The sequence below is a fragment of the Calonectris borealis genome, chromosome W (genome assembly GCF_964195595.1).
Source record: "Calonectris borealis chromosome W, bCalBor7.hap1.2, whole genome shotgun sequence".
Taxonomy (NCBI): domain Eukaryota; kingdom Metazoa; phylum Chordata; class Aves; order Procellariiformes; family Procellariidae; genus Calonectris; species Calonectris borealis.
The window spans coordinates 46,841,425-46,868,384 of record NC_134351.1 but is presented as its reverse complement, the minus strand read 5'-3'; the positions used below and the strand labels follow the sequence as shown (position 1 = coordinate 46,868,384).

The following is a 26,960-nucleotide window of genomic DNA, read 5'->3' as shown; positions in this document are numbered from 1 at the left end:
ATACTAATTTTCTAATACTCTTCATATCTATCACAATAAAGAGCAACATTACTTTTAATTCCTTGTTTAAGAAAAAAAAAATCTTGTAAAAGGACTAGCAAGCATATTTTCTCAGCTGAAAGCTTTGAGTTATAAGTCCATTGGTTTCCAATATTTGAGAATATTTGACACCATTAATGGCTGTGAACTTAATAAAGACTGTGTTGTGCCATTTAATTTCTTATATTAAGAACAAAATATATCACAATTAGTCCATAGAGCACTAGAAATATCAAGCTTTTGGCTGACAGAGTCATACCAGAGTGGACTTTTTAAAATTTTTTTTCCTTAAGCTGAATGCAATAGGGAGTTTACAAACTTCAAGTCTTATGACTGATGCAGTGCCAAAAGTAATATCTGGTGTTGTAAGTTCTTTTAATAGCATGACTGAGCACTTGTCTCTGATGGTTCCCCCCGGTAAAGAAGTATCTTTAACCTTTTTTGAGTTTTGGGTTTCAATTTATTGCATGTTCCAGAGTAGTAGTAGCACAACATCTCTCAGCTGTAACTAAGCTCCTAAGCAGGATAACTACAGTGTTCTTGAGTATTAAAATATATTTAAAAAAACAAACAAACCCACACACACAAAGGAAAACCCAAACTTACCGTATTGCTTCATCACTTAAAGAGAATAACAAGTACTGCTTATTTGTGATGTTTTAGGTGTTCTTGACTTGTTTTTCCTTGATCCATGGTTTCTCAGTTCTGCCCTGCTCCCAACACACCCTCAGCCTTTTGCTCTAAGAATAGGTGCTTAATGTTTGAGAACAGTACCAGCCAGAATGCTGGGCTCACCTTCCTGTGGAGAAAATTGCTTGTTGAATTTCCAGTGACTTGGGAACAAAATGATACTACCCAAAGGTGGGCTGTTGTCGTCTCTGCCTCTGCATAATATCTACTTGCTTGCTTTCTCAAATCATGTATTTATCAGGCTCCAGGGATTGCATCTGAAACAGTTTTGGAGTGCTACAGTTTTTAAAAATTTTATTTTATTTTTATTTTAGTTTTTCCCCCAGAAGATGGAAGCAATCTTGTTTTAGAGGTTTCTATTTGATTATTCCACCCCCGCCGCTAAATGCAATCTCTCAGGAGCAAATGTATTCAAGTCCCCAAATTTTTGTTTTTATAAATTATTCTTTCCTTTTGTTCTTCTTGTTCAGATATTTAAGATAATACATAATGTAGTTGGTTAAAATATAAAGAAATAACACTATTGGTTAATTTTTACACTAATACTGTCTCATGCCTTCTGATCTAAAACTGCTGCAGCTAAACAGATATGAATTATTGATTCGTTGATTGTTTGGTAAAATAGTATTTCCATTCTTATTTCTGTGCTGCTTTCCCAGGAAGCCTAATCATTAAAGAAGCCATCTCAGTAGAATTTCAGACATGGCAATGGCATCAGCTGTAATCAGTTCAGTTCCTACCACGGTATCTCGTTTTGCCTTACTACAACTGAACAATGATACTGATTCAGAGCCTGGAAAGGGCAGAAGTGGCCGAGGTGCTGGTAAATCTCAGGCTTCAGGAGGAAGATCTACAAATGAGAAGAAATGAGAGAAAAGGAGAAAGAAGAAAGAACATCAGTAGTCAGGCTAATGAGGTAAAGGGATTTTCAGCTGGCAAAGTATATATACTATTTGATTCCTTTGTTATGTGGCTGGAGGTCCAAAAGAAATTTTACCTTCTGGTGTGTACCATATCTGATTAAACAAAAATGTAGACCAAACTGCAGAACAAGGTAAAATATATGCATGTCTATTGGCATGTGTGTCTGAATGTCTTAAGACAGTTTCTATATATCTGTTAACATTCTCATTAAAAATAACTTACTATGTTTTTCAGCTCAGAAATCCTGCTTTTAAAAAGTTTCCTCATAAATCCTCCCATGGAGGCTGTCTATCTCAGCATGAACAAACACTGCACACCACAAGGCAGATGGACTCTGTCGTGGTTTAACCCCAGCCAGCAAATAAAACCCATGCAGCCGCTCGCTCACCCCCCACCTCCAGTGGGATGGGGGAGAGAATCGGGAGGGCACAAGTAGGAAAACTCCCGCGTTGAGATAAAAACAGTTTAATAATTGAAATAAAACAAAGTAGAACAGTAATAATAACAATGAGAACAACAACAATAACAGAATATACAAAGCAGGCAATGCACAATGAAACTGCTCACTGACCGCCAACCGCATGTCACGAACAGGGGGCGAGCCCCCCCACACACCTGGTTTTTATACAGAGCATGATGTCACATGGTATAGAATACCCCATTGGCCAGCTGGGTCAACCACCCCGGCTGTGCTCCCCACCCCCCCACCCCCCCCCGCCCCCCCCACCTACCCCCCTCCCGGTGCAGGCACCACCCAGCAACAGCCAAAGCATCAATGGGCCATCATCAATGGGCCATCAACGCTCCTTTCACACGAAACCCAAAACACAGCACACCCCCAAGCTACTGGGAAGAAAGTTAACTCTGTCCCAGCCAGAACCAGGACAATATCCACCCCTTATTCTATACCACCTACATCATGCCCAGGTCTCACATTTTCCCATACATTCCACTTAGTCACCGCTCCTTTTTCCTGCCTTTTGATATATGCACACACAGAGATATCATTCCCTTAGTCCATGGGCCATCCCTCTAAAACGTCCGTTGAGTTCATTTAGTCCATGACTTTGGGTTCCATCTGTCATAACAGTCTTTCAGGGCAGGAGAGATGGTGTGTGGTGTTGGACTGTTGCATGCGGAGGCCAGTTCTGGGTGCTCGTCCGGTTCTATCATCGTTGCACCTTGCTCAGTTTCATCGAAGTTCATCCTACATTAATCTGGGTGATTCTTACTGTAATACTGTTAATATGGCATATGGTAACCATAGAAGTGATGACATACAGTATTATATAGTAACTAACAACATACAATTCAGTTCATTGGCTATTTTCATCCAAAATTAAATCCCCTTGAGGTACACACCGGACTTCCCCATCCTTTCGCATCACCCACCAAGTGCACCCAGGTCCCTGAGCAAAAGCAATCCCACGAATGGGTTTTCCCTTGCTAGAGGCAGGAGTAACCCAGACTGTCTTCCCCAGCATATTTCTCATATGCACGACAGGGACTTTATCCCCCTCTACAGTACGTAAGGGTTTGGATTGGGCAGGGCCAGATCGAGTGACAGATCCCCTGGTATTGACTAACCAGGTGGCTTTTGCTAAATGTGTATCCCAATGCTTGAATGTCCCACCACCCATTGCCCTCAGCGTAGTCTTTAGCAGCTCGTTGTATCGTTCAATTTTCCCAGAGGCTGGTGCATGGCAGGGGATGTGATAGACCCACTCAATGCCATGCTCTTTGGCCCAGGTGTCTATGAGGGTGTTTTGGAAATGAGTCCCGTTGTCTGACTCAATTCTTTCTGGGGTGCCATGTCGCCATAGGACTTGCTTTTCAAGGCCCAGGAAAGTGTTCCACTGCCTGGTGGTTGTTTCCAGGCATCCTGTGGTTACCTCCACCATGGTGAGCACATAGCGCTTGCCTTGTCAGGTTTGTGGGAGTGTGATATAATCAATCTGCCAGGCCTCCCCATATTTATATTTCAACCATCGTCCTCCATACCAAAGAGGCTTTACTCGCTTGGCTTGCTTGATTGCAGGGCATGTTTCACATTCGTGGATAACCTGTGCAATAGCGTCCATGGTTAAGTCCACCCCTCGATCACGAGCCCATCTATATGTTGCATCTCTTCCTTGATGGCCTGACGTGTCACGGGCCCACCGAGCGATAAATAATTCACCTTTACGTTGCCAGTCCAAATCCACCTGGGCCACTTCAATCTTAGCAGCCTGGTCCACCTGCTGGTTGTTTTGATGTTCCTCAGTGGCCCGACTCTTGGGCACGTGAGCATCTACGTGACGTACTTTTACAGTCAGGTTCTCTACCCGGGCAGCAATATCTTGCCACAATGCAGCAGCCCAGATGGGTTTGCCTCTGCGCTGCCAGTTGTTCTGCTTCCACTGCTGCAACCATCCCCACAGGGCATTTGCCACCATCCATGAGTCAGTATAGAGATAAAGTACTGGCCATTTTTCTCGTTCGGCAATGTCCAAGGCCAGCTGGATGGCTTTCACCTCTGCAAACTGGCTCGATTCACCTTCTCCTGCAGCAGTTTCTGCAACTTGTCGTATAGGACTCCATACAGCAGCTTTCCACCTCCGATGCTTTCCCACAAGGCGACAGGACCCATCAGTGAACAGGGCATATTGCTTCTCATTTTCTGGTAGTTTGTTATACAGTGGGGCCTCTTCAGCACGTGTCACCTCCTCCTCTGGGGATATTCCAAAATCTTTGCCTTCTGGCCAGTTCGTGATCACTTCCAAGATTCCTGGGCGACTGGGGTTTCCGATTCGGGCCCGTTGTGTGATCAGTGCGACCCACTTACTCCACGTAGCATCGGTTGCATGATGTGGAGAGGGGACCCTCCCTTTGAACATCCAGCCCAGCACCGGCAGTCGGGGTGCCAGGAGGAGCTGTGCTTCCGTACCAACCACTTCCGAAGCAGCTTGAACCCCTTCATATGCTGCCAGTATCTCCTTCTCAGTTGGAGTGTAGCGGGCCTCGGATCCTCTGTATCCCCGACTCCAGAACCCTAAGGGTCGACCTCGAGTCTCCCCTGGTGCTTTCTGCCAGAGGCTCCAGGTAGGGCCATTCTCCCCGGCTGGGGTGTAGAGCACATTCTTCACATCTTGTCCTGCCCGGACTGGCCCAAGGGCTACTGCCTGAACTATCTCCCGTTTAATTTGTTCAAAGGCTTGTCGTTGCTCAGGGCCCCATTTGAAGTCGTTCTTCTTCCTGGTCACTTGATAGAGAGGGCTTACGATCTGACTGTAATTTGGAATATGCATTCTCCAAAATCCCACAACGCCTAAGAAAGCTTGTGTTTCCTTTTTGCTAGTTGGTGGGGACATGGCTGTTATTTTGTTGATCACATCCATTGGGATCTGACGACGTCCATCTTGCCATTTTATTCCTAAAAACTGGATCTCCTGTGTAGGTCCCTTGACCTTCCTTCGTTTTATGGCAAAGCCGGCCTTCAGAAGGATTTGGACTATTCTCTCCCCTTTCTCAAAAGCTTCTTCTGCTGTGCTGCCCCATACAATGATGTCATCAATGTATTGGAGGTGTTCCGGAGCCTCACCCTGTTCCAGTGCGGTGTGGATCAGTGTCATGGTTTTGGCTGGGATAGGGTTAAATTTCTTCCTAGTGCTGTGTTTTGGATTTAGTATGAGGAGAATGTTGATAACACACTGATGTTTTCAGTTGTTGCTAAGTGCCCTCCTAGTCCAAGGACAGCTCCCATGCCTACTGACTGAGCTAGGTACACAAGGTGGGAGGGAACATAATCAGGACAGCCAGCCCAGCTGGCTAATGGGGTATTCCATACCATGTGATGTCATGCTCAGTATATGAAGGGTAGGCGTGTTCCAGGAAGTAGCGATCGCTACTTGGTTATCGGTCAGCGCGGGTGGTGAGCAATTGCATTGTGCATCACTCATTTTGTATATTTTATCATTATCATTATCATTTTCCCTTTTTCTGTTCTATTAAACTGTCTTTATCTCAGCCCACGAGTTTTTCTCACTCTTACCCTTCCGATTCTCTCCCCGTCCTGCTGAGGGGGTGGGGGGAGTGAGTGAGCGGCTGCGTGGTATTTGGCTGCCTGCCAGGTTAAACCACAACAATCAGTCCATGGCAAATGGTAGGGCTGTGTTTCCACCCCTGGGGCAGTCGGTTCCAGGTGTACTGGACGCCCCTCCAAGTGAAAGCAAACTGTGGCCTGCACTCTGCCGCCAAAGGGATTGAGAAGAACGCATTAGCGATATCCATTGTGGCGTACCACTTGGCTGCCTTTGACTCCAGTTCGTATTGGAGTTCTAGCATGTCCGGCACGGCAGCACTCAGTGACGGCGTGACTTCGTTCAGGCCACGGTAGTCTACTGTTAGTCTCCACTCTCCATTAGACTTTCGCACTGGCCATATGGGACTGTTGAAGGGTGAGCGAGTCTTGCTGATCACTCCTTGGCTCTCCAGTCGACGAATCAGCTCATGGATGTGAATCAGGGAGTCTTGGTTGGTGCGATATTGCCGCCGGTGCACTGTTGTGGTAGCGATTGGTACTTGTTGTTCTTGGACCTTCAACAACCCCACAACAGAAGGATCCTCCGAGAGACCAGGCAAGGTGGACAGCTGTTTAATTTCCTCCGTCTCCAGGGCAGCTATACCAAAAGCCCACCGGTACCCTTTTGGGTCCTTGAAATACCCTCTCCTGAGGTAGTCGATGCCAAGGATGCACGGAGCCTCTGGGCCAGTCACAATGGGGTGCTTCTGCCACTCATTCCCGGTTAGGCTCACTTCAGCCTCCAATACAGTTAACTCTTGGGATCCCCCTGTCACTCCAGAAATACAAATGGGTTCTGCCCCTTTATAGCTTGATGGCATCAGGGTGCACTGTGCACCGGTGTCTACGCGAGCCTTATACTCCTGTGGGTCTGATGTGCCAGGCCATCGAATCCGCACAGTCCAGTAAACCCGGTTGTCCCTTTCCTCCACCTGGCTGGAGGCAGGGCCCCTCTAGTCCTGGTCATCACATTCGCTACCCACTTCTTGTAAGAATGAATCAGAAGTCCCTTTGTTAAGGTCGGAAGTGGAATCAGCCCTTCTACTCTGTCTGGGGAACTGCTCACTGGAGACTGGAGCAGCAGTTTTCCTGGAAGAACCCCCTTTTGTGGTTGTTTTTCCTTGCAACTCATGTACCCGTGCCTGTAGGATTGAGGTAGGTTTTCCATCCCACTTCCTCATGTCCTCTCCGTGGTCACGCAGGTAAAACCACAGGGTGCCCCGGGGTGTGTAACCACGATGTCTCCTCTCTTTAGCAGAGGGATGCTTGCTCCTAATGGCTGAGATACTGGCCCGTGCAGGTGGGGAGCAGGACATATCCTCTTTGAGTTGCTGGACCTCCCGAGACAGTTTCTCCACAGCAGAGACACAGGCCCGTAGGGAGGAAGAGAGACTTTCTTCATATTGCTGGAGTTGTCTATCCAATTCATCCACTGTTTGTTCCTCTCTGTCTTTCCAGGTCATTATTGCCAATGAGTTTGCATGTGACGCTGGTGCGCTCCGTATAAACTTCCGCCACATGGATCGGGTGCATTTGACTTCATCTGGGTCTTTGGATAACTGCTCATTGTTCTGGTTGATGTAGTAGGTACAGTATCTACTATTCCATACTGCTTGCTCTGTAATTCTACTGCTCGCTTCTGTAATTCTAAACAATGAAGACTTGGTGCTTAGAAGTCAGGTAACCAACAGGTGTTGTGTTTGCAGGTGTGTAGAATTGTAACTAGTCTAAATTGTGTATCCTGGAAGCATTGTTAGGCTCTAGTGAAGTATAACCTTGGAAACTATAAACAAACGTGGTCCAAGCATGGCTCAGGGACAAACTGCGACCCTATAAGGTAAAGAGGAAATAAGTTCATGAAGAGTTCACTACCCTGACGACCACCAGAGACCACCCGAGACCCTCAAGAAGACCCTAAAGGCTTTAGTGCGCATGTGTTTAAGATGATGTAATATTATAATTAGTTCTTGGAAATGTAATGAATATGTAAAAGAGAAATTTAAAATATGTATGAGAAGCATGGATATAAACAGAAAGGTGACTAGACCAGGTGTGCTTGATTTGTGGCAAGTCCACCGAGCACCCAGGCCTGAATAAAACAATATCTCTCCTGAGCATGTGGAATTGGTTACTTGCACGCCGGGCACGAATCCACTTTTCGGACAACAAGGTCATCATAAATCACCTCCAGCATGGCTAATTCCCTCAGGTACTGGATACCTCTCTCCATGGTGGTCCACTTGCCTGGGTGGCATATAACATCTTCCTTGAAGGGATACCTTTCCTTCACACCTGACAGGAGTCGCCTCCAGAGGCTGAGGACTTGTGCCCCTTGTCCAATCGCTTTGTCAATGTCCCCTTCCCTAGAAAGGGATCCCAGCTGCTTGGCTTCCCTACCCTCTAATTCCAGGCTACAGGCCCTGTTATCCCAGCATCGGAGCAGCCAGGTGACAATGTGCTCGCCTGGACGACGGCTGAAGTCTTTTCGCATATCTCGCAGCTCACCCAGGGATAGGGATCGGGTGGTTACCATCTCATTTACGGGTTCTGCCTCCTCCTCCTGTTCTCGTGATGGCCCTGGTTCATCTTCATCCCTTACTAAATGAGGTGATTTCCTTGTGCATTTTCTTTTTTATATAGGGGCGACTGATACCGGCATGGGTTGGTTCCCTGCTGCAGGGGGCGGAGTAGCTACCTTGCCTGCCCTGGGGGGTGGGGGAGCCGCTGTGCTTGCCGTGGGGGGTGGGGTAGCCACAGGGGATGTTGCTTTGTCATCAGATGCAGAGACCTTTTCTTCCCCTTGGGGGTTCTGACTGGTGTTAAACAGGGCTCGGTAGGCGTGGGCCAGGCCCCAGCACATTGTAGTGATTTGTGTCTCCCTAGAATGGCCAGGGTGACAGCATACTTCTTCCAAATATTCTACTAATTTTTCAGGATTCTGCACTTGCTCAGGGGTGAAGTTCCAAAACACTGGGGGTGCCCACCGTCCTAGGCATTTGCCCATGCTATCCCACTTGCCCTGCCACTCATAACTATCCACCCTTGGGGCAGATCTCTGGATGACATTCTTAAATTGCTTACTAACCTTGGATAAAACCACAACAATATTCCCAAGGAGTACCAAAAGATGTATCTTAACTACCCAGGGATGTTCAAGGTACTGACAAGTTATTTTAACGAAGGAGACGACATCATAGAGGAAGGTAGTGAGGGTGCCATTCTCTATTTCTTCCATAAAAAATCTCTCAGAGGAAAAGGTATAATTGCTAATGGTCTCCATGAGGTGGTACCCGAAATACAGTAACGGCTTCATTACAAATCCCAAATACCAAATAACCCCCAATGCCAGCGTTTTAGTAACAAATCTCCCAGGCAAAACATCATTAATCACGGCAGAGTACAGCAGACTACAAAACCCAACTCCAATCTTTAACAGGTACAGCAAAAACAAGAGCATGGTACAGAACAAATTAATATGTTAAGAGATATAAATTCCTTAATATGCTCTAATTAATCTGTTGTTATCTCAACCCTTCGCTGCCCCACGTTGGGCGCCAAAAAGGACTGTCGTGGTTTAACCCCAGCCAGCAAATAAACCCCACGCAGCCGCTCGCTCACCCCCCACCATCCGGTGGGATGGGGGAGAGAGTCGGGAGGGCACAAGTAGGAAAACTCCCGGGTTGAGATAAAAACAGTTTAATAATGGAAATAAACTGAAGTAGGACAGTGATAATAACAATGAGAACAACAACAATAACAGAATATATAAAGCAGGCAATGCACAATGCAACTGCTCACCGACTGCTGACCGCGTGTCACGAACGGGGGGGTGAGCCCCCCCCCCACCTTGTTTTTATACTGAGCATGATGTCACATGGTGTAGAATACCCCGTTGGCCAGCTGGGTCAACCACCCCGGCTGTGCTCCCCACCCCCCCCCCACCCCCCCCCCCCCCCCCCCCGGTGCAGGCACCACCCAGCAACAGCCAAAGCATCAATGGGCCATCATCAATGGGCCATCAACGCTCCTTTCACACGAAACCCAAAACACAGCACACCCCCCAAGCTACTGGGAAGAAAGTTAACTCTGTCCCAGCCGGAACCAGGTCAGACTCTCAGGAAGACAATTGGCAAGAGTGGAGACAAAGAGATGAGCAGGTACAGCTTTCTGTTATCTTTGGTTTCCTGAAATATGTTACTCTATGAAGTTAATTCTCATGGATAAAGAGAGATGGCTGGGGAGAAAGAAAGAAAGGAAGAAAGAAAGGGTTTCAGTAGACGGTCAGACTACCTCTTCTGTCAAGTCTAGTGAATGGCTGTTCAGTATATTTGTAGCTTAGAGCCAGTACCTGCTGCTGCTTGCACACCTCGTAGGTTAGGTGTGAAATTTGGAGTGTGGTTGAATTGAAGAATAGGATGATAAAAGTTAATGTAGCTTAGAAACTTAGATAAGATAGATGCTCTTGTAGTTAGGAGGAGCGATCCCCCTTGCACCCGGCGCCATAATAAACATACCTGCTTTATAACTCTTTGCGAGTTGTAGAGTTTGTTTCCGCGCGTCTATTTGGTGACCCAGGTGGGACCTTCTCTGTCCGGCTGCGAGACCTGCTGAGGACGGGACTCCTCTGGGCGCCCCCGAGATTTCTCGGGAGGACTCCCCACTCACCCAGATCATCGTAGGGACAGACAAGGACCATTCTTAGTGGACCAGGTATGTTATAATGGAATAAGGGGATACCTGTAAGTCGTGAGGAGACATCCTACGCGAGGTAAAGAGCATTGGTGCTCGCCCCTGGGGTTTGGGTTTTGAGTCCCCATAAGGTGGTATCCTCAAGTGCCTTGGGGTCTCCTAACTGTAGTGTTAGGAGTTGTAGGGGGCATTGCCATAATTATAGTCATCTGTTGTAAAATCCGGTACCGTGTATTATGGTTTAAACTGATCTGTGTGGACTTGTGGCAAACGGTTTACGGTTAACGATTTATGTTATATGTGAGCTGGATTATTATTCTAATTGGTACAGTTTGTGGTGTGAGTGAGAAGCGTAACGGGCCCTTTTGTGTAACTGAGTGTCTGCATTGTACGTGTGAGACGCTGTGAAGCGAGTGCAGAGTTCTGATCCGTGGTTCCGTGTTCTCCGCGAGGAGAGCGGCCAGAGACGAATGAAGCGGATGAAATGACATATGTATGAGTTTCTGAGAAAGATATCTTCGACATACCGACATGTTGAAAATAGTTGTACCTTTAAAATTTATAATTGAAGTACATTTGTTGTAATCAGGCAAGCAGGATGGGGGGTCAACAGAGTGGAGGTATTGTGAAAAAGAGCCCCTTGGGCTGTATTTTAGCACATTGGAAGATATAGGGGGACCCCCAGGTGGGAGCATGAGTAGGAAAACTTTGATAAAATATTGTAATCGATGGTGGCCCTTATGTAAGTTGGAGGATGAAGAAAAATGGCCCTTTAATGGAACCTTGAACTATAATACTTTGCTACAATTAATGTTGTTTCTAAGAAGGGAAGGAAAATGGGATGAGGTTGTTTATGCTGATATGTTTTTCACTTTGCGAAACCATCCGGAATGGCACAAGGAGTGCAGTATAAATTTAGCACCTCAAGTCCCTTTTTTATTGGCATTAGAGCTAGGGAAACAACAGCAGGGTATGGAGTTTCTGGTCGACACTGGGGCCACATTTTTGGTTTTAAATCAAGCTTTGACACCTGTAGATGATGATTTTGTAACGGTAAGGGGAGCCACTGGTCAGAGTGAGAAGGTGTATTTTTTAAAACCTCTTAAGTTTAAGTTAGGGAAACAATTGGGGATACATATATAAATTTTTATATATGCCTAATTTGCCAAGACCTCTATTAGGGCGAGATCTATTAGGACAATTAGAGGCAGAAATAAGATTTGAGAAAGGAAAAATAGAGTTCTGAGTAGGAAATGATCGGCTTGTTGAAATTTTGAGTCTAGCCCTTATAAATACTCCTGTCGGTTCAGGAGTACCTGAGGAAATCCAGAACCAAGTATATCCAGGAGTATGGGCTTCAGAAATACCAGGAAGGGCGAAAAATACCTCTCCAATAATAGTTAAACTGAAGCAAGGGGCATGGCCTGTAAGGATTAGACAATACCCCCTTAGAACAGAAGATAGGGAAGGAATCCGACCTATAATTGACCGATTCATTAAGTATGGGCTATTAATGGAGTGTGAATCAGAATATAACACTCCTATCCTACTGGTTAAGAAGCCAGACGGTAGTTATCGAATAGTACAGGACCTTAGGGCTATTAATAAAATTGTCGAAGATCTGCACCCTGTTGTGGCAAATCCATATACATTACTAACCAAATTAGTACCTGAATTAGTTTGGTTTACCGTATTGGATCTGAAAGATGCCTTCTTTTGCTTACCCTTGAGCCCAGAAAGCCAGCTGCTATTTGCATTTGAATGGGAGAATCCAGACTCTGGAAGAAAGGCACAGTTAACATGGACTGTGCTACCACAGGGGTTTAAAAATAGCCCCACACTTTTCGGTAACCAGCTAGCCAAAGATCTAGAACAATGGGAGCAACCACACGGAGTTGGAATAATATTACAATATGTGGATGACCTATTGATAGCCACTGAAACAAAAGAACTGTGTATATCATGGACAGTCAGCCTGTTAAACTTTCTTGGACTAAATGGCTATCGGGTCTCTCCACAGAAAGCTCAGATAGCTCAACAACTGGTGACCTATCTCGGATATGAGATCACGGCTGGACAGCGGACACTCGGGGCTGCAAGAAAAGATGCCATCTGTCAGACTCCTAAGCCCCAAACAGTTAAAGAGCTCCGAACCTTCTTAGGCATGACAGGGTGGTGCCGTCTATGGATTTACAATGATGGGCTTTTGGTGAAACCGCTTTATGAGCTTTTAAAATCAAGCCCAAGAGACCTTAGTTGGAACGGGGAAGCAGACAAGGCATTCCATCGATTAAAACAAGAACTAATGAAGGCACCAGCTTTGGGACTACCGAATACCACCAAACCTTTTTGGTTATTCTCGCATGAGAAACAGGGAATAGCCTTGGGAATTTTGGCCCAGAATATAGGACCATATTGGAGGGCAGTGGCATACTTTTCCAAACAGCTTGATGAAGTAAGTAGGGGCTGGCCCAGTTGCTTGAGGGCAGTAGCTGCAGTAGCGTTAAACATTCAAGAGGCACGTAAGTTCACATTGGGCCAAAAGATTACAGTACTGGTATCTCACACCGTGTCGGCGGTACTGGAGGTAAAGGGAGGGCATTGGCTCTCACCTCAGAGGTTCCTCAAGTACCAAGCTATCCTGGTGGAGCAGGATGATGTGGAAATAGTGGTCACTAACATTGTCAATCCAGCATCTTTCCTTAGAGGGACCACGGGGGAACCAGTATCACATGACTGCTTGGAAACAATTGAAGCAGTCTATTCCAGCCGACCCGACCTAAAAGAGGAGCCGCTGGAAGATGCTGAAGATTCCTGGTACACCGACGGAAGCAGCTTTGTTCGACAAGGCGTCCGGAAAGCTGGATATGCGGTAACCACTGCGGATCAGGTAATAGAGTCCAAAGCCTTTGCCCCAAACACCTCGGCACAAAAAGCAGAAATCATAGCTCTAACTCGAGCACTGGAACTAGCCAAAGGCAAGAGAATTAACATCTGGACAGACTCTAAATATTCTTTTGGAGTAGTCCATGCTCATGGAGCTATATGGAAAGAGAGAGGACTCCTGTCTACTCAAGGAAAACACATAAAACATGCTGAAGAAATTCTTAGGCTCTTGAAAGCAGTATTGTTGCCCAAAAAGGTGGCTATTATGCATTGTAAAGCTCATCAGAGAGGAAACACCGCTCAAGAATTAGGTAATGCTATGGCAGATTGCGAGGCCAAAAGGGTGGCAGAGAAAAATGATTTAGAGGTGCAGTCTTTGATCCCAGATGGTAAAATACAAATTGAAGGTGAACCTAAGTATTCTAAAGAAGATCAGAAATTAAATGAAGACCTGGAGGGAGAGATAGAAAAAGATGGGTGGGCAAAAACTTCACAAGGAAAAATAATAATACCATTGGCATTGTTATGGGCTGTAGTTATGGCAGAACATAGAAAAACCCATTGGGGAGTAGAGGCCCTATACAAATACTTGAGTCGACTGATAGTCGCTCGGAACCTGTATACTACTGTTAAGCAGGTAACATTACAGTGTGAGGTTTGTTTGCAAAATAACCCTAAGACAGGATCCAAGGCCCAATTTGGACAAATAGGGAGAGGAAATTACCCAGGACAACAATGGCAAATTGATTTCTCGGAACTCCCAAGAAAAGGGGGGTTTCAATATCTGTTGGTCTTGACAGACACCTTTTCAGGATGGCCAGAAGCTTTCCCTTGCCGAACTAATAAAGCTAAAGAGGTGACTAAAATAATATTGCAAGAGATAATACCGAGATTTGGAGTTCCCGTGGTAATCTCGTCAGATCGGGGCCCTCACTTTATTGCAAAAGTCGTTCAGCAAGTTAGCAAGCTTTTGGGAATAGATTGGCAATTACATACCCCGTATAATCCACAATCAAGTGGTCAAGTGGAAAAGATGAACCACCTGATTAAGTTGCAAATTGTAAAATTGGGACAGGAGGCCAATTTATCTTGGCCCCAATCATTGCCCTTGGCATTCCTGAGAATAAGAACTAAGCCCAGAACTAAGGAAGGGCTAAGTTCTTTTGAAATAATGTATGGGAGGCCCTATATTGTACAGGCGGGAACATCAACTCAGATCGGAAATGAGATATTAGCCAATTATATAATAAGCCTACAAAAACGGCTTCGAGAAACAGAGAAATTGGTCTTGGGAACTAGAGCCCGAGGCCTCAATGGGCCTGTGCATAATATTGAACCTGGTGACTATGTATATGTAAGATCTCTTGTAGATTCACCCCTGGAGCCAAAGTGGGAAGGTCCGTTCCAGGTGTTGCTGACCTCTCATACGACAGTCAAGATTAAGGAACAAGCATCGTGGATACACCATACTAGAGTTAAGAAAGCCCCTCGACCACAATGGAAGTCAACACCATCTGGACCTTTGAAATTACGCATTCAACGAAGAGATGGACATTGATCGTGGGTATAGTAGGACTATGGTTGAAAACCGTAAGTGCATGGGATCAAAATTCGTACATACAAATGACCAAATCGGTAGTAGACAGTCTGAATCTTTCGGACTGCTGGATCTGTACAGCTCTTCCCAGAGGAAATTTAGAAACACCGATGTTTGGAGTTCCGGTTTTTAACTGGTCCATACTTTATGAAGCCACTAAAGTACATATGTGGAAAAAAGGAAAAGCATCTAAATTAAAATGTAAAACCAATGCGACAAATAGGGAATAAAGGCCTAAATTTGAGTTGCAACTCTGGGATGAAGGAGTGAAAATATTTTTTGAGAATTGTAGAAACAAGAGCGCTGGAGGATGTACTAAAGCCTCCCACTTTGGAAACTTTGGGTCGAGTAACATAACTATTATTAATTTGCAAGATAAAACATCAATTGACACTTTGGGTGACTTAGACTATCAAAACGAAACAAAAATGAGGGACTTAAAAGTATATCTAAAGGGAGTCTATCATAATCAGTCAATCCAATGGGAAAGCAGTTCGGTCAGTTCAGTGCCTAGCTGTCCAACCCCTCAAGGAATCTGGTGGCTGTGTGGGGATGGGCGTGCTAGGAAATCATTACCCAATTATTGGAGTGGGATCTGTACTTTAGGATATGTAATTCCTCAGAACAGAGTATATAAACACTCACATCCTCCACCAGGAATTATACGAACACACTGGCGAAAGGTACGCGAGGTCCCGACTAATCCCCTCGCGGAGAGGCCAACAGCTGTCCATAGTTTTGTGAGATGGTACTTTCCCCAGTTAGGAGTAAGAGAATTAGAAAGGGCTATGGTAAATATTTCAGCCACTGTGGAAAAGATTGAAAATCTTACCATAGATGCTGTCCTGGGACTGCAAACTGAAGTATCATCCCTCAGTAAGGTGGTCCTGCAAAATCGTATGGCCTTAGATTTAATCACGGCAAAGGAGGGAGGGGTCTGCCTGGTAATAAATCAAAGTTGCTGTTCCTATATAGATCAAGAACAAAGGATTGAAACAGACATAACGTGAATCTGACAACAGTCAAGGGTGTTACACGAGGTAACACAGGATGATACCTCACTGGGTCTTTTTGAACTTTGGAAAAAGCTTACTTCTTGGTTACCTAATTTCACGTGGCTCAAACAGCTCTTTATAGCAGTAATTATGCTCATTATTTTGGGAGTAGTAGTTTGCTGTATGTTGCAGTGCTTTATGTGGCTGTGTAAACAAACCGGAAACACTTATGAAGAATGGAAGAGGCACAGGCTAAGACAAAAAGTAGAAGAGGGTAAATACTTCACCAGGAATGGCATTATATAGCAAAAGAATTTGCAAAAGGAAAAAGAAAAAAGACTTGAATTGAAGAATAGGATGATAAAAGTTAACGCGACCTATTTGTAGCTTAGCAACTTAGATAAGATAGATGCTGTTGTAAACACACTGAAGAGTAAGGCAAGACACTGCAACCTGGGTGCAAGCAAGAATTGCATAGATAACAGGAACTCCATTGTCTACAAGAAGCAGTCATCTGGCTGAGACTGGGTTTTGCGATTTGGAACTCAGCCAACTCAGCATTCTTGGCCAAAGGTGAAAATACATGGTGAAGACGACTGTGAGCCTTCATCCAAAAGACCCCAACAGACGACCACCTGATGGCAGTGCGCAAGCGCCAGAAGGAGGAGATTTATGATACTGAGTACCTGAGGATGACATCATAGTTGCGCCCAGTAATTGTAATAACCCAACCTACCGTAATGAATATGCATGTTTTGTGTAATAAATGGATACTTGTTTCATGATCCGGTGTGCAAGTCAGGAGGAGCGATCCCCCTTGCACCTGGCGCCATAATAAACATACCTGCTTTATAACTCTTTGCGAGTTGTAGAGCTTGTTTCCGCGCGTCATGGTGGTGGGGATTTATATAATTTGGACAAGAAGTAGAAGTATTGCCATGGGAGGATGGTGAAGAGCTGTGGTGGAAGCAAAGCTGGGGATGTTTTGGTGGAGTGATGTATGGATATACAGTACAGATCCATAGTAAACCAGGCTTTGTAAGTTCTGTTAGTACCTTTCTAGATAATCAAGAGTACTTGAACTCTGAAAGCTGACTATCCTTTAGGATAGCTCTATCAGTGTAAGAACCTCTGTTTTAGAGGTTAGAACTTTTAATTGTTTCATTGTTAGAACTTGGTTTTGGTAATAATATAATTGTTAGTAAGGTTCATGAATGCTTGAAGAATACAGCAGAGATAAAGCAAAGACTGCCTGTGCCTGTATGAAGGCTAATATAATGCATTTAGTGTGTTTCTGCCAAAGCTACCATAAACAGAAATTACATAAGAAATGCACTCGATCCAAAAGAGTAAAACAATCTTTAACTTAAACAGATGGAATAGTTTGTTGTCCCTATGATGTCAGTTAGGAAGAATACTTGCATTTAAAACTAGTCATTTTGGTTCTTCACTCTATTAAAAAGGAATATTTAAAATGCTGAATTACTGAAGAATGTATAGCTATTTTTCTTGTATGATGCTGCATATGAATGTTTTGAATTATTTGCAGTATTTTAACTATTTTAGACAAAAATAGTAGAGATGGACAAATAATTTATTTTAGTGCATTTATTGGGTGATGCTTAAAGAAATATTTCAGTGCGCTTTTTTTCTAGATTCCTTTTAAATTATTGTCTGCTACAGATTCGTGTTTTCTTTTCCATATAACTCATTCACATAGATCCTCAGACATCTCAATTCACTGTGGATAATACAGTTTGGGCTATCCTGGTATGCTTGAAGATGCCCTTGAGAGTATTTAACTTTGAACAGACTTTTTTTCAAGGAAAACCGCAAATAAGCGATACCAACTGGAGTTACAAAGTGTTTTGTGAAGTTACTGAACTTCTATGCTGCGAGCTACTAGGATGTTATTTTCTTTTACAGAGATATCTTCAACTTATGTCTCGCCAAAAAAGATTGTATTGAACTGCTTTCTGTTTAATTAAGAAGAAATACAGAAAGCTATATTGACAAATGATTAATATTTGGATGCTGTCCTTGGGTTTTGATTGTTGCTAATGCTTTTGTATATGTGCCTCCTTAAACAGTATAGCCAAGTTCTTAACTTTCTAGGCTTCTGAATGATTGTCCTAGCAGTGGAGTAATGACCTGATAATCCTTTTGAAAATTTCCTGAGCTAATTAGCTTCAGAATTACTTTTAAGATGCAGGTTTACTTTGTTCAGTACTTCTTGTATTCTGCACGCTATAAAGCAATCATTTCAGGCAAATAAGAGAATTGTACAGTCTAACTATTGGGTGGTAAAATGGTCAGACAAAGTAAGCTCAATTATAAACAGTTGATTTTTATTCATATCTTACTGACATATAGGCTACACTCCTGTAAAAGTTGCCTTGGGATTCTTTTATTTTAAAAGGAACTTTAGAGTAATACCAAAGTTGTAACATGATAGTTATGTTACAGTTCTGAAGACATTTTATATCCCTCTTTATGGAAAAAAAAAACAAACCAAAACGAAAACTAAATGCTATCATGAGATTCAAGGTTGGAGAGTAGATTTTTTTGTAGTACAGCTACATTTCAAACAGTTTTCTGCAGTCACAAGGGACTGAGCATAAAGAATGGAGGTACAGTGTGGACTGTAAATATTCTTCTGACAAATTCTGTGTTAACTTTTACTTTGCTAGAATAAAAGTTTAGTGAAATAGTTGACATGGGCATGATCACTGTTAGAGTGCAATGTTGATATTCCATAAACATGAAGGCTCTTGGGGAAAATGACTTTTTTTTCTATCTTCCCACCATTCCACTGATTAGACAGTAAGGGAGTCATGACTCTGAAATAAACTTTATATAGAAAGGCCAGTGTCAAACACAGCCATGAGGCCACTTCCTGTAAATACTGACCAGCCTCAGCTATACTTTTCCAGGATGCTGCTTTATTGTCCTAATCAGTAGGCGAGGGATACTCTGCTTTTAAAGCTTCCTGGAGCCATACCCACAGGGAGTGGGATACATTACCCTGTGCTTCTCTCAGCTGCTGGGTAATCATAGGGTTTTGCGAGATGACATCCAAGCACTTTAATTCTTTAGGATTTAAATGTACATTATCTCCTCCAAAGTCCAATATTCACAATAGCCAGTGTGCCAGCCTTTCTCCTGGCTTTTGCTGATATGTTTTTGTTAAACCTTGCAACTTAGGCTGTATAAAATTGCGCACTGAGATAGTGTGCTGGAGTGTCCCCTGGGGGACCCCTTTGCTTTGTGAATCACTAATGGCCAGAGGGAAATGCTGTTGCCACACATCCTCCGACCCTTCTGTCCACTTGTCCTCACCAGAGGAACAAGGATCCTCGTCTCACCATTCATCCTTCTGGCAAATAACTCGTACCTCAGTGGTGCCCTTCCCGGGTTGCACTGTGGGCGCCTGCACTGCCATTTGCTGCCCAGGGGCTGCTGTGCAGAGCTGTGCCTACAGCTTGTAGTTTTTTGCATCAGCTCTAGACACCCCCATGTTCATTTGAAGCATGTTAGTAACAACCAAAGATGGTGCAAATTTTCCTTGACTTTTCCTTTCCCTAGCCCCTGTTTTCTAAGAAAACATAATACTTCAGCTGGGGTAGGGCATTCCTTCTCAGTTTCCCAATGCATTGGGGAAACTGCCTGGGTCAAATGCCTTGCAAATACCCTTCATGGCTGTGTGTGGGGCCAGCCAGGCACAAGGTTTCTCTCTTACTCGTTGTTCTTTCTATAGAAAGGCATTTCTCACTGGGATCTGCTGACCACACCAAATGTTTTGCACCAGGAGGTGCTGCTCTGTTATGATCCCAGTAAGAAAGGCACTTGGACTCTCTAAGGCATCATTTAAAAATGCTTTTTATTAGAACTAACACTGCAAGAAGAGAATAGCATAGATAATGTTACATCCCTTTAGATGGTGGGAACCCCAGGTGGCATAGCATCGAACAGGCCTCTGATCCAAGCACAGCAGGCTGTGCAGACCCTGTCCATAGAACAGATTCCCAGGTTTCCCCCCTTTTGGTCATTCAAGCTATTATAGGATTTTCTTACAAGAAAACAATTCTTGCTGCACTCCTAGATAAAGGCAAAGCCATGCAGGTGGCATAATTGCCGGTACCAAGTGGGAGATGCCCGCAGGCTCCTCTGTTAGAATGAGCTGGCTGAGGTTATCCTGCAGCCAAGGGCTATGCGTAGCACAACACAGGCCTGAAGGCCAAGCCCTATATACAGCACAGGCCTGGGACTACTCAGGTTAACTGTTATGTGGATCACTAACTCCTCAATGTACAGTGGTCTTCTGGTCAGGATCACTACAACAAGGAACCATGAACTTTTTATATCTGCTATGCTTTGTTATATCTATTTAATATTGTCATCAACAGTTTTAGTGATAACTTGTTTTATTGTCCACAATCTTGTTGCCCGAATTGTGTCAAGCTTCTATGTGGTCTAGTTGTTAAATGACTTGAAATAAAATTTGACATGTTCATTCTCAGCTTGAAATGCTCCAAGCTCATCTCTTCCTCTTCCTATGAGTGTGCCAAGAGCATAAGACTGTAGGGTGATTTACATCTGCACTGTTTTATCTATCTAAAGCTGCATTATTTTTATTGGGGGATGTTGCATGGTATATATATGTGTACTCGGGGATTACCCTACTGAAGTCAAGTGTCTTAGCCATTTAGCGGTGAGGTCCTGCTGTGGGAGAAGGAAGCTTCACGTGGAGGAGCCCTTATCACTTGTTGATCATGTACAGGCTTATTACATCATTACCACTATTTTAGGAATATAAATTTTATAGAGTCTGTGTATAACTTTTTAAGACTAAGGCAAATGGGGGGAGGGGGAGGAAAAGAGAGCGCTAATGCTCATGTTTATGTGAAATGCATTAAAGGCAGAATCAGTTAAATTACCTTGAATCTTAGAGTCTTGAGAAAGTCAAGGTGTGCTCAGAGCTTGCCTATTGGACATGCACCCCTCTCCCCCAGCCACCTCCCCCAGTGTATAAGCAAAGAGCTCTTGGGCTTCCTAGTGATCCTTTTACAATGACACTTTTCATCCTTTAATATCCTCTATTTTTCGTGTTTCAGAACTTCAAGACTAAAAATAATGATTTTAAAGAAATCTCATATAAACAAATCTTAAAGATGGTAACTGTATTGACATTAAGATGTGCACAACTTATTTATTGTACACTTACATCACACAGTTTCCTGAAGATATTTTATTACTTATGATACAAATAGGTATATTAGTTAATACTGTCATATGTCACACCAGTGAAGCTTTCTGACAACTGTAGTGATATGTTTATTGAAACTGAAATTTTAATGTGGTTTTAGTGGTTTGGTCTCTCTTTCTCCTTTTTTAAACAAATCGGAAAGAATATGTTATTTTTGTTTCTTTAGCTGACATCTGAAATGTTTCAAGTTTCCTTTCCTGAGAATAAAATTCACATGACTGAGTTATTAAGAAATGATACTTGCTTGTTTATAGGAGAGTGTTTCGAAAGATGGAAAAATAGAATGACTAAAGTGCAAACTTGAAAAGAAAGATGCAGAAATTCAGCAATTGAAAAATATAACAATTCAGTGGGAGGTATGTAGCTGATAATACCTTCAAGTAGTAAATTTAACCTTTTTATACATTTGGAACAAAGTATTTATTAAAATGTGACTAATCTGTAGGGATGCTTTAGATTGGCTACAGATTATTTCCTTTCTAGAACAAAGTTATTCCTGCAGTACCACATGAAGTGGTCTTTCTTGGTAAGTTAAGCATCTAAAAGTAATTAAAGTATCAAGACAAAAAATCCAGGAATAAACTTTGTATCTGGCATATCCACCCACTAGTTGTTTCCTAGTGTTGCTATTTTGTTCACTGTCAGGAAAAAGCAAAGACTTGATCTAGGACTCAGCAAGACCTTGAACAACCTGATCTGACTTGTAAATTAGCTCTGCTTTGAGCAGGAAGTTAGACCTCCATGGGTCTTCTCCAACCTATTTTTTTCCTAAGATTCTAAGAAGCTTTTCTTGCATTTAAGAATGATATACTGTTGGGGGATTTTGTATATTTGGTCTACTATTTGAAGTTCTTAAAGAGAACAATGTATATTCTGTCACATTTAAGAGGAGTCCTTTAAAGCTGCAGTGTAACAGTAATGGAACCCTGTATTCTGTTTTACCTTCTCCTATTACATACAAGCAAGGCTGGAGATCAGATTCAACATATGCTCAAACACACCAGGAAATAGATTTGCTCATTAATAAATATCACAGTTTTGCTATATAGAGATGTGAACTTTGTTAACAGCTATATTTACTATGTACTAGAGTTGGACTCCCCAAATGAAATTTTGGAAGTATAAAATAATTTATATTTACCACAATTAGCACTTGATTGCACTTGGCAGAATAAACATAATGCATAAAGATATTGGCAAGGTGATGATTGTTTATATAGCTGTTTGACTTTATAAACTTTTCCAGAGAGCCTAATACAGTTCTAGGTGGCCATCAAAGGCCTTGCTAAAATGTAATTTTTTTGAAGTATTAAATACTGCATCTATTAAAATGCAATTTCATTTCCTTCTAGTTCCTGTAAATATTGACATTTATTGTTTGTGGCAGTGATACAGTGTTTTGGTACACTGGAGTTGGAAAGTTGCTCTGTTTTTAAAGATCCTTTTTTTGGGGGGGGTGGCAGTGGCGAAATGTGATGCGTGTGTATGCATATGTGTGCATGGTTCCATGATGTTAAGAAACTGGGCATTCCACTGATCTGTACTATAGCCTTTTCCTGTTTACAGTGGGTTGGAGGGTAAACAATAACTGTTTAACTTTCTGAATGGAGTAAAAATTAATTAGGGACTGGGGTGATATATTATAAGTGAAAGGTGGCAGCTTCTTTATTATGAAAAAAGCTCTTTCAAGAACCAACAAGAGCAAACTATACACGAAGAGGCTTGTGACAGGAAAAATAAGTATACAGTTAAGATACATGGCTAGAATTGACATTGATGGCCAATTAAGGAAAAGGCTGCCTTATGAAGAAAGTATGTAGATATCAGATAGGTTGGAAAAAAAACAAACAAAAATAGGTTCCTGAGTAGAAAACTGTAAAGAGTCTAAAAGGAAAGAAAGTGGGGGACTTCTACTAGTTGCCAAGAAATATAAACCATTTAAATTATCACAGTATCCAGAAAGTGCATTAAAATCATTGTGTGCTGTCTGAATATTTTTTTCAGAGGAGAAATCGTAAAGCCCTTGATGTAGTAGGCAGATCTGAATGGCGGTTCTTGCACTATCAATGCACTGACATTTTTTAATTTTTTTTATATATATATATATAAAAAGCTTGCCCTAAGCCTTATGCTTGCATTAATTTCTAGACTGTCAGTTATTAACCCATTTCTCCTGTGGTACATTCATTTCTTTGCTGTGGTTTAAGACACAGACATCAGATTCTCTGCAGAAGTAATAATTTTCAACTTTGTAACATTTCAGTCATGCTCATTTTATAGAATACTTCTTTTATAGGGTATATATCTAATAATTCAATCTCTTTAATACCAGGCAAAGTATAAAGAAGTAAAAGCAAGAAATGCACAACTTCTGAAGATGCTACAAGAAGGCGAAAGTAAGTAGAGTTTTGTCAGGGAAACTTGAAAGTTCTTTTAAAAAGCTGGAAAGCACTTTCAAAGCAGCTTTTTAAAAATAAGTTGATACAGTGACAAATATAAAGAACTAGGAAGTTATTAATATGCAGTGACTCTAGTGAAATACGCAATTTGGACCACACAATACTGCATTTCTGTTATTATATAATTAACTTTCAAAGAATGATATTAAAATGCAACTGATTAATTCCAATAATCATTGTGCCTAAAACATGACTGAGCAGTTAAAGTAGACTTTCCTTTACTAGTGATTTGATTTCTTCTGGACTGATCTTACCATAATCTCTGTTCAGACCCTCAAGGAAGCTGTTTAGTTCAAAGCTGTGCTTCGAACTGTTGGAAATGTAATACTACACCTAAGCAAGTCTTTTGCCATACAACGAATAGGGCCAACTAAGCTAATATTCAAATAGTATTATGTATGTAACTGTGTGATAACTTTCTTTTGTTGTAACAGTATTCATAGTTTTTAGAATTCAGAGCTTGGTGTCAAAGATTGAATATATAATATATAAGTAAATTTCCTGGTATCTTTATACTTGTTACCTGTAGTTATCCTTTAATATTCCTCATCTTGCATGATGAAGTTGTCTATGAGACCAGGCATACTAAATGCGTTTATAAAATTGCCTTTGCTTTTCAAGTTTTTAATTTAGTTCTTAAATGTAGTTTCTTCTCTGGACTAAATTTTTGGACTAAAAAAAGAGCTGAATTTTTGTTGTTTAAAATATGTTTACAAACAAGCTATGGCTAAGCCAGTCCAAATGTTCACAATGTCATTGAGCACTGCAAAATTTTAACTTGTTGGAACTTTATTACTTCAGGTCAATCTCTGAGCCAAGATGAAATATTTTCATTTTGAAAGGAAAAAGGTGAAGTTCTTGCTTAAGGTTGTTTTTTTGGGGGGTTCCCCCCCTATGTTTGTGGAACGGTAATGTACTATAAAATAGTAATTCTGTGGTTTTACCAAGTCTAATCTTCTACAGATTTAGAAATATTCTCTATTTGGGGGAAAGACAGTTCATGGCAGAACTGAGCCTTGAAAAACCTTAGTTTCTGCATATTGGGAATTTTAAGTTATCCATAGATATTTCATAGATGTTAACTAAATAGAAAGTTTAAACATCCTTATTTTAGTAAATATTTAATACTAGTATAAGTTTCCATAGCTATGTCTGAACTCATACATGAAGTTTACAGTCCCGAAATCTTGACCCATGGCCAGGATTCAGTTTTCTGATGGATTTTGTTCACAATGGATGTCTCTAAAATCCATGCTGCCTACAGGGTTAACTATGGGGAAGCTAGAGCAAGGTTGGGTGTTGTAGGAATTATGCGGACGCCACCTCAACAGGGCCTGTCCCTAGGTTCCACTTTAATAAAAGAATCAGAAAGAGTTCCTTCTTCTACTATGTTTAATATGCAATAGTAGTTACAGCTCGAGCTGGGTGCCTCTGAAGAGGAACCCCGTCTGTCAATTATTACTGGATTTTATAATCTCTATAGGTCACTTGATTTCCTGATGGCACTTCTGCTCATCCAGTCCTGTTTGCGGAGTCTGGGGTCTTCTCTTCTTCTGATTTGCTCTCGCAGCCTCCAGGCACCCTTTTTGTCTGTGTCTTGAGACATTTCCTTATCTTTTGTTACAGAATATCCTGTAGTTAAAATTTTACTTACACTTCCTTACCTACCGGTTACATTTCCATAGATAAAAAACAAGGTTGAAGCCTTAGGCCGTATGAATTGCACATTGTTTACTTTAGTCACTAGTGCTAAACTCTGGCACAAATTAGTCCCTCACTACATTGGGGATTACTCTTCAGAACTTTTCAAGCTGTTACTAATGGCACAGGTAAACTAATAGTTGTTTTTTAATTAACATCTACTGTTCTCTCAGTGAAAACGGGAGTTATTTTAAAACAGTGAAATAGAGCAATATCACAGTGCTGTTGCAGACGAAGAGATGTAAATCTAGAAAAATCCTCACACTCAGTTTCTTTCTCTCTCTGTAGTGAAAGACAAAGCAGAAATACTCCTACAGGTTGATGAATCGCAAAGTATCAAAAATGAACTGACCTTACAGGTAAGCAAGGATTTCTTAATATAAAATTTCATGACTGTTTCAAAGATGCAATTTATTGGGGCACACACGGATGGGTTGACTAACAAGCAAAAAATGTTACATTTCATCCTTAGCCAGGCACTATGTGTCAGAAGATGTGTATTATGTAAATTTCCACCATTGTACATTTAGAGCTATTTCTGGAAAGACATACTTCAGCATGCCTGAAAGGATTTTGCCCTCAACAGCACTTTAAGAATATCATCGTTTGGTAACCCAAGCTTAGGAAACTCAGAAAGATAGTGCAGAAGAAGGTGCTGCTTTCCCTTTTTTTGCTTTCTAGTCTCAAGTTTGAAAATGTCTGGTTTACCAACTTAACTGAGCAATTAATTATTTATGGACATAACTGTTAATAAGCCACTGTAGTAGAGAACATGCAACATTTTTGTGTTTAGTTTTGGTTTGCAGTGACTATTAGTTTTAAGTCCTTAACTTGCACAAACCTAATATTGTAGAACACTACTAATTTTTGAGGGTGATGTAATAATATAATCTGTATTGCATAATATTATATCAGTTAAGTGCTCTATGGCAGGAATTAATGCAGAGTCCAAAACTTGTAAGAGTTTCTAACTTTGTAGCTTTCATATAACATTACAGAGGTAAACCAATGAATGTTGCTTGGGAAATAATTGTCATTATGCAATATTTTACTTGTACTTTCAGTTCATGCACAATCATAGTGTTAATCTTTCTTGAAGTCAGCATGTATTGCCTGTTTGTCCAACACAATACTAACAGAGAACTATTTTGATTTGGTAAACTTGTGGATGTAAAGCATATAAATTAACATTCTATATGTTTTTAGGTAACTACACTTCATGCTGCATTAGAGCAAGAAAGATCCAAAGTGAAACTATTGCAGGCAGAATTAACAAAATATCAGCTACACATTTTTTTTAATTCTCTCACAGGGTGGGAAAAAAGGGAAAAGGCATTCAGAATCTGACCAGTGCAGGTGATCTCCTCTGCCACCAGATTCAAAGCAAAAAAAAAAAAAACCACCAAACAAAAAACCCCTGCTCAACTATGCAGTTTTTTGAAGAGAAATTAACAATTACTAGTTTGACTAACATTCTGAATAATTGTGTGGTGGTGCATTCATACCCCCCCTTTCTTCCCTGGGCCACTTGTTGATCTGGGCCGCCTGTTGATCTCAGAAATTTCCATGAAACCTCGGCCTTGGTGTATTGAAGTCTGGCAGTTGAGCGCTCCTTGACTGTATCAGAAACTCTGCATAGCTGAGGCTGGGAACA

At 42.0% G+C, this 26,960-nt stretch overlaps 1 pseudogene; it reads left to right on the top strand.

Moving 5' to 3' along the window:
- Positions 1-1,437: 1,437 nt before the first annotated feature.
- LOC142075047 (G kinase-anchoring protein 1-like) lies at positions 1,438-26,653 on the top strand (annotated as a pseudogene).
- Positions 26,654-26,960: the final 307 nt, after the last annotated feature.